Source organism: Melanerpes formicivorus, unplaced genomic scaffold (genome assembly GCF_026170545.1).
Source record: "Melanerpes formicivorus ecotype bairdi unplaced genomic scaffold, bMelFor1.0.p_v2 SCAF_375, whole genome shotgun sequence".
NCBI classification, from domain to species: domain Eukaryota; kingdom Metazoa; phylum Chordata; class Aves; order Piciformes; family Picidae; genus Melanerpes; species Melanerpes formicivorus.
This window is the reverse complement of record NW_027142727.1, coordinates 50001-57500: the sequence shown is the minus strand read 5'-3', so window position 1 is coordinate 57500 and position 7500 is coordinate 50001.

Sequence of the window (7500 nt, the reverse complement as noted above, 5' to 3'; positions counted from 1 at the left end):
CTGAAAACTCACGGGGCCACGCAGCAGTCACAAAGCCGGTTGCGGTAGACCGGTCCCCGAACCCTGCCCCAGCGCCGGGGGGGAGGTGGAAAGGGGAGGATGCGGCAAGGCACGCGCCGGGCCGCTAACGCCACGGCTCCCCCCCGCTCGAGCCGCTCGGGGCTGGGGGAACGAGGACGACACCTCACACGCGACGGGAAGCGAAGTGGAAAGGAAGACCGCCCTTGCCCTGCCGGCCGGGGGCCCTTTCCGACGCGACCCGAAAGGCCTCATCGATCAACAAGGACAGAAGGAAAGGAAGCCAGCGGAGGCCCCACGGCCTCGCTCTTCTGGGACAGACACAGCCACGCGCACCCGCCACCGCCCTCGGGAGCAGCCAGCAGGCACGGGGCTCGGCGTGCGGGCAACACGCCGGAGGAGCAAACGGGGCGCCCTCCAGAGATGGGGGGGGGGGGCAAGCTGCACCGGGCCGCACCGGCTCACAGGGCACCTCTGCCTCCCCGAAATGTGGGCTTGCATTTTCCCTCAAGCTGCACCGAGTTACATCTCCATCACGGGGCGCCCCTCTGGAGCCAGGAGGAAGCCGTGCTGGGGCACCGGCTTGCCCTCCTCCCCCCATGCCGGGCTCCATAGCATACGAGTGGCCAGTCACCGCCGCTGGCTTTTCCCTTAGATGCCGTGCCCCCGCGGGCTGCGGCTTTGGCCATGGGGGGGGAACCCCCGTGAAGAGGGTCCAGTGCTGGGAACTCTCTCTGCCCCTTACCGGGCTCTCTCTCGCCGTGCCTGGACGGGCTTGCTTTCCATTCTTGGTGGGACCGACGCCGGCACCACGTCTCCCCGGCTTTCTCTGCCCCCGTGCCCCACCGGGCAAACTTCGCTTCGGGGGTTCCACACTTCGGCAGTGGCCGGCGCCAGCCACTCGTCAACTTTTTTTCTTTTCCCCGCTTTCGTTGCCGAGCCCGGGCTGGGCTCCGGCTCACGGACGAGCGAAACCCATCCAACACCGCTGAGGGTGCGCCAGCGGCCGCTCCAAACCGCCGCGCCTTTGTTCGGCCCCGCGGGTCCCCTCTCTGACCCGGGCGAAAGCCACCGAGAAGCCAGACGGACCCCTGCCCAGCCGCCTGGCGGGTGGCTTGGAGCAGCCGCTCGGCAGCGCTGCCCTGGGAGTGCTCGGCGTCACTCGTTCCCTCATATACGGAACTGGAGGGCCGTCAGCTCCGCGAGCGCACAACCAGCCGACCTCCGCCCAGCGGCAGGTCGCAGAAATCACGCCGGCTTGTACGATGACGTAGGCGGAGGCAGAGCGCAACAGCGACCCCTTGGCGACAAGCGCGATCTCCGCGGAGAGCACGTCTACTCGCCGAGGGAGAGCACGTCTACTCGCCGAGGGAGAGCACGTCTACTCGCCGAGGGAGAGCACGTCTACTCGCCGAGGGAGAGCACGTCTACTCGCCCAGGGAGAGCACGTCTACTCGCCCAGGGAGAGCACGTCTACTCGCCCAGGGAGAGCACGTCTACTCGCCCAGGGAGAGCACGTCTACTCGCCCAGGGAGAGCACGTCTACTCGCCCAGGGAGAGCACGTCTACTCGCCCAGGGAGAGCACGTCTACTCGCCCAGGGAGAGCACGTCTACTCGCCCAGGGAGAGCACGTCTACTCGCCGAGGGAGAGCACGTCTACTCGCCCAGGGAGAGCACGTCTACTCGCCCAGGGAGAGCACGTCTACTCGCCCAGGGAGAGCACGTCTACTCGCTGAGGGAGAGCACGTCTACTCGCCGAGGGAGAGCACGTCTACTCGCCGAGGGAGAGCACGTCTACTCGCCGAGGGAGAGCACGTCTACTCGCCGAGGGAGAGCACGTCTACCTCCCGCCTGAGGGAGAGCACGGGGGGGGGGGACAAAGACAGGCGGCAGCAGCTTCGGTGAACGTCACCCGGGAGGCGACCGGGGCTGTCCCGGGGCAGTCCCGGGAAGCCGGCGTCCGACACAGGGAACCGTCAGCTGCCGGACCGGGGCGAATCCCCGCGGCCACGGCAGGGGTGGGGGCTCGAAGACAGCCGGCAGCCGCTTCGGTGAACGTCACCCGGGAGGAGACTGGGGCCCTCCCGGGACCGTCCCGGGAAGACGACGTTCGGCACGAGATCCCGGCCGCGGCCGGACCGGCTCGAAGCCTCGCGGTCCCGGCAGCAGCCGGAGCCGCTCGCCGCCTCGGGCTCCCGGCCCCCTACAGATCCGGCGACTCGTTCGCGGGCGGCGGGGGGAGGCAGTGGAGGGGGTGCGGGGAGAAGCGGCAGCGGAGGCGGAGGGGGGGGGGCTCGAAGACAGCCGGCAGCCGCTTCGGTGAACGTCACCCAGGAGGCGATCGGGGCCGTCCCGGGGCCGTCCCGGGATGCCGGCTTCCGGCACGGGGTCCCGGCCGCGGCCGGACCGGCTCGTATCCCCGCGGCTCCGGCAGGGGGGGGGGGGGGCTCGAAGACAGCCGGCAGTCGCCTCGGTGAACGTCACCCGGCCGGCGACCGCGGCCGTTCCGGGGCCGTCCCGGGAAGCCTGCGACAGGCACGGGGTCCCAGCCGCGGCCGGACCGACTCGAAGCCCCGCGGCCCCGGCACGGGGGAGGCCCAAAGACTGGCGGCAGCCGCTTCGCTGAACGTCACCCGGCCGGCGACCGGGGCCGTCCCGGGGCCGTCCCGGGATGCCGGCATCCGGCACGGGGTCCCGGCCGCGGCCGGAGCGGCTCGAATCCCCGCGGTCCCGGCAGCAGCCGGAGCCGCTCGCCGTTCGGGCTCCCGGCACCCTACGGATCCGGCGACTCGTTCGCCGGCGGCGGGGGGAGGCAGTGAAGGAGGTGCGGGCAGAAGCGGCAGCGGAGGCGGAGGGGGGGGGGGGGCTCGAAGACAGCCGGCAGCCGCTTCGGAGAACGTCACCCGGCCGGCGACCGCGGCCGTTCCGGGGCCGTCCCGGGAAGCCTGCGACAGGCACGGGGTCCCGGCCTCGGCCGGACCCGCACTGGGTGCCGCCGCCTCGGGCTCTCGGGACGGTATGGATCCGCCGACTCGTTCGCCGGCGGCGGGGGGAGGCAGTGGAGGGGGTGCGGGGAGAAGCGGAGGCGGAGGGGGGGGGGGGGGCTCGAAGACAGCCGGCAGCCGCTTCGGTGAACGTCACCCGGGAGGCGACCGGGACCGGCCCGGGAAGCCATCGTCCGGCCCGGGATCCCGGCCGCGGCCGGACCGGCTCGAATCCCCGCGGCCCCGGCACGGGGGAGGCCCAAAGACTGGCGGCAGCCGCTCCGCTGAACGTCACCCGGCCGGCGACCGGGGCCGTCCCGGGGCCGTCCCGGGATGCCGGCTTCCGGCACGGGGTCCCGGCCGCGGCCGGAGCGGCTCGAATCCCCGCGGTCCCGGCAGCAGCCGGAGCCGCTCGCCGTTCGGGCTCCCGGCACCCTACGGATCCGCCGACTCGTTCGCCGGCGGCGGGGGGAGGCAGTGGAGGGGGTGCGGGCAGAAGCGGCAGCGGAGGCGGAGGGGGGGGGGCTCGAAGACAGCCGGCAGCCGCTTCGGTGAACGTCACCCGGCCGGCGACCGGGGCCGTCCCGGGGCTGTCCGGGGATGCCGGCTTCCGGCACGGGGTCCCGGCCGCGGCCGGAGCGGCTCGAATCCCCGCGGTCCCGGCAGCAGCCGGAGCCGCTCGCCGTTCGGGCTCCCGGCACCCTACGGATCCGGCGACTCGTTCGCCGGCGGCGGGGGGAGGCAGTGGAGGCGGTGCGGGGAGAAGCGGCAGCGGAGGCGGAGGGGGGGCGGGGGGGGACGATAGTGGCGGGGGGCGGGGGGTGCTCGAAGGCAGCCGGCAGCCGGTTCGGTGAACATTCGCCGGGGCGGGGGGGCGACCTGTCCGTGCCCGGGGCAGCCCCGGGAAGCCGGCAGCCAGCACGGGGTCCCGGCAGCACCTGTTCCCTGCCCTGGGACTTGCCGTGCCCGGCGGCCGGTTGCCGGGTGGGGGGAGCGATGAGAGGCAGGGCGCAGCGGCCGGGGCAGCGCCGGGGCCGCAGCGGGGGGCTGGGCGGGTGGGGTAGGCGTCGAGCGGCAAGCCCTCGGCTGCAGCGAATGTTCGGCGGTGCGGGGCGGGGGGGGGACGGGACGACACGTTGGGGGCGCCGAGTCCGAGCACCCCCGGCCCCAGGGGCGGCCGGAGGGGGAGGCCGGTGCCTGGCCCTGGGAGCTGCTGGGCGCCGGATGGCCGAGGGTGCGTCAGAAGCCGCCCGAGCGGTCGAGCAGGTCCTCCAGAAAGGCCTAGGGTGGCTTCGAGGGCCCCGGGAGCAGTCGAGGGAGGCCTCCAGGCAGGTCTGGAGTGGATGGGAGGCCTTCCAAAGCAGACAAGGGAGGCTGCCAGCGGGGCCTAGGCTGGCACTGCAGCCTGTAAATGGTTGGGGGGGGGGCCTCTGGTGCGGCCTGGAGTCTCTGGGTGGCGTCCAGAGAGGTGCAAAAGATCCTCTGGTGCGGCCTGTGGTGGCGGAGAAGCCTGCAGAGCGTGCGGGGGAGGCTTCTGGTGCGGCCTGGGGTGGGTCGGAAGCCTGCAGAGCGTGCGGGAGAGGCTTCTGGTGCGGCCTGGGGTGGCTGAGAAGCCTGCAGAGCGTGCGGGAGAGGCTTCTGGTGCGGCCTGGGGTGGCTGAGAAGCCTGCAGAGCGTGCGGGAGAGGCTTCTGCTGCGGCCTGGGGTGGCTGAGAAGCCTGCAGAGCGTGCGGGGGAGGCTTCTGTTGGGGCCTGGGGTGGGTCAGAAGCCTACAGAGCATGCGGGGGAGGCTTCTGGTGCGGCCTGGGGTGGGTCGGAAGCCTGCAGAGCGTGCGGGAGAGGCTTCTGTTGGGGCCTGGGGTGGCTGAGAAGCCTGCAGAGCGTGCGGGGGAGGCTTCTGCTGCGGCCTGGGGTGGCTGAGAAGCCTGCAGAGCGTGCGGGGGAGGCTTCTGCTGCGGCCTGGGGTGGCTGAGAAGCCTGCAGAGCGTGCGGGGGAGGCTTCTGGTGCGGCCTGGGGTGGGACGGAAGCCTGCAGAGCGTGCGGGGGAGGCTTCTGGTGCGGCCTGGGGTGGGTCGGAAGCCTGCAGAGCGTGCGGGAGAGGCTTCTGCTGCGGCCTGGGGTGGGTCGGAAGCCTGCAGAGCGTGCGGGAGAGGCTTCTGTTGGGGCCTGGGGTGGCTGAGAAGCCTGCAGAGCGTGCGGGGGAGGCTTCTGCTGCGGCCTGGGGTGGCTGAGAAGCCTGCAGAGCGTGCGGGAGAGGCTTCTGCTGCGGCCTGGGGTGGCTGAGAAGCCTGCAGAGCGTGCGGGAGAGGCTTCTGGTGCGGCCTGGGGTGGCTGAGAAGCCTGCAGAGCGTGCGGGAGAGGCTTCTGCTGCGGCCTGGGGTGGCTGAGAAGCCTGCAGAGCGTGCGGGAGAGGCTTCTGCTGCGGCCTGGGGTGGCTGAGAAGCCTGCAGAGCGTGCGGGAGAGGCTTCTGCTGCGGCCTGGGGTGGCTGAGAAGCCTGCAGGGCGTGCGGGGAGAGGCTTCTGCTGCGGCCTGGGGTGGGTGGGAAGCCTGCAGAGCGTGCGGGGGAGGCTTCTGGTGCGGCCTGGGGTGGCTGAGAAGCCTGCAGAGCGTGCGGGGGAGGCTTCTGGTGCGGCCTGGGGTGGCTGAGAAGCCTGCAGAGCGTGCGGGAGAGGCTTCTGGTGCGGCCTGGGGTGGCTGAGAAGCCTGCAGAGCGTGCGGGGGAGGCTTCTGGTGCGGCCTGGGGTGGCTGAGAAGCCTGCAGAGCGTGCGGGAGAGGCTTCTGGTGCGGCCTGGGGTGGCTGAGAAGCCTGCAGAGCGTGCGGGGGAGGCTTCTGGTGCGGCCTGGGGTGGCTGAGAAGCCTGCAGAGCGTGCGGGAGAGGCTTCTGGTGCGGCCTGGGGTGGCTGAGAAGCCTGCAGAGCGTGCGGGAGAGGCTTCTGCTGCGGCCTGGGGTGGCTGAGAAGCCTGCAGAGCGTGCGGGAGAGGCTTCTGCTGCGGCCTGGGGTGGGTCGGAAGCCTGCAGAGCGTGCGGGAGAGGCTTCTGGTGCGGCCTGGGGTGGCTGAGAAGCCTGAAGAGCGTGCGGGAGAGGCTTCTGGTGCGGCCTGGGGTGGCTGAGAAGCCTGCAGAGCGTGCGGGGGAGGCTTCTGGTGCGGCCTGGGGTGGCTGAGAAGCCTGCAGAGCGTGCGGGAGAGGCTTCTGTTGGGGCCTGGGGTGGCTGAGAAGCCTGCAGAGCGTGCGGGAGAGGCTTCTGCTGCGGCCTGGGGTGGCTGAGAAGCCTGCAGAGCGTGCGGGAGAGGCTTCTGCTGCGGCCTGGGGTGGGTCGGAAGCCTGCAGAGCGTGCGGGAGAGGCTTCTGCTGCGGCCTGGGGTGGGTCGGAAGCCTGCAGAGCTTGCGGGGGAGGCTTCTGGTGCGGCCTGGGGTGGGTCGGAAGCCTGCAGAGCATGCGGGGGAGGCTTCTGCTGCGGCCTGGGGTGGCTGAGAAGCCTGCAGAGCGTGCGGGGGAGGCTTCTGGTGCGGCCTGGGGTGGCTGAGAAGCCTGCAGAGCGTGCGGGAGAGGCTTCTGCTGCGGCCTGGGGTGGCTGAGAAGCCTGCAGAGCGTGCGGGAGAGGCTTCTGCTGCGGCCTGGGGTGGCTGAGAAGCCTGCAGAGCGTGCGGGGGAGGCTTCTGGTGCGGCCTGGGGTGGCTGAGAAGCCTGCAGAGCGTGCGGGAGAGGCTTCTGCTGCGGCCTGGGGTGGCTGAGAAGCCTGCAGAGCGTGCGGGAGAGGCTTCTGCTGCGGCCTGGGGTGGGTCGGAAGCCTGCAGAGCTTGCGGGGGAGGCTTCTGGTGCGGCCTGGGGTGGGTCGGAAGCCTGCAGAGCATGCGGGGGAGGCTTCTGCTGCGGCCTGGGGTCTCTGGGTGGCCTCTAGAGAGGTGCAAAAGACCCTCTGGGTTGGGCTGGGGTGGCTCTTGGACCCCTGCCACACAGTGGAGAGAGGCCTCCGGCCCGCCACCTGTGTCCCTGTGTGCCTGAGTGCCTGTGTCCCTGTGTCCCTGTGTCCCTGTGTCCCTGAGTGCCTGAGTGCCTGTGTCCCTGTGTCCCTGTGTCCCTGAGTGCCTGAGTGCCTGAGTGCCTGTGTCCCTGTGTCCTTGTGTCCCTGTGTCCCTGTGTGCCTGAGTGCCTGTGTCCCTGTGTCCCTGTCTGTGTACCTGTGTGCGAGTGTCCGGCACGCCACCCAGCGGCGGCGGGCAAGCAGGTAGGCGGGTGGGCGGGCCGGCGAGGGCCAGTGTGAGTTTGGGGGGGTGGGAGGGGAGGCGGCAGCTGGAAGCGTCAGAGGAGGGGGCGTGGCTCCGGCTGGCCCCGGGAGCAGGTTCCCGGGACCGGGACCGGCTGGACCCGGCGGGTGGTTGATCCCGGGGCGGGGGGCAGAGGCGGCGGGAAGCGGCAGCTGCGTGTGCGGCGGGGGGGTGGAGGGCGAACCGCGGCGGGAAGCGGATGCTTCAGAGCAGGTTACGGG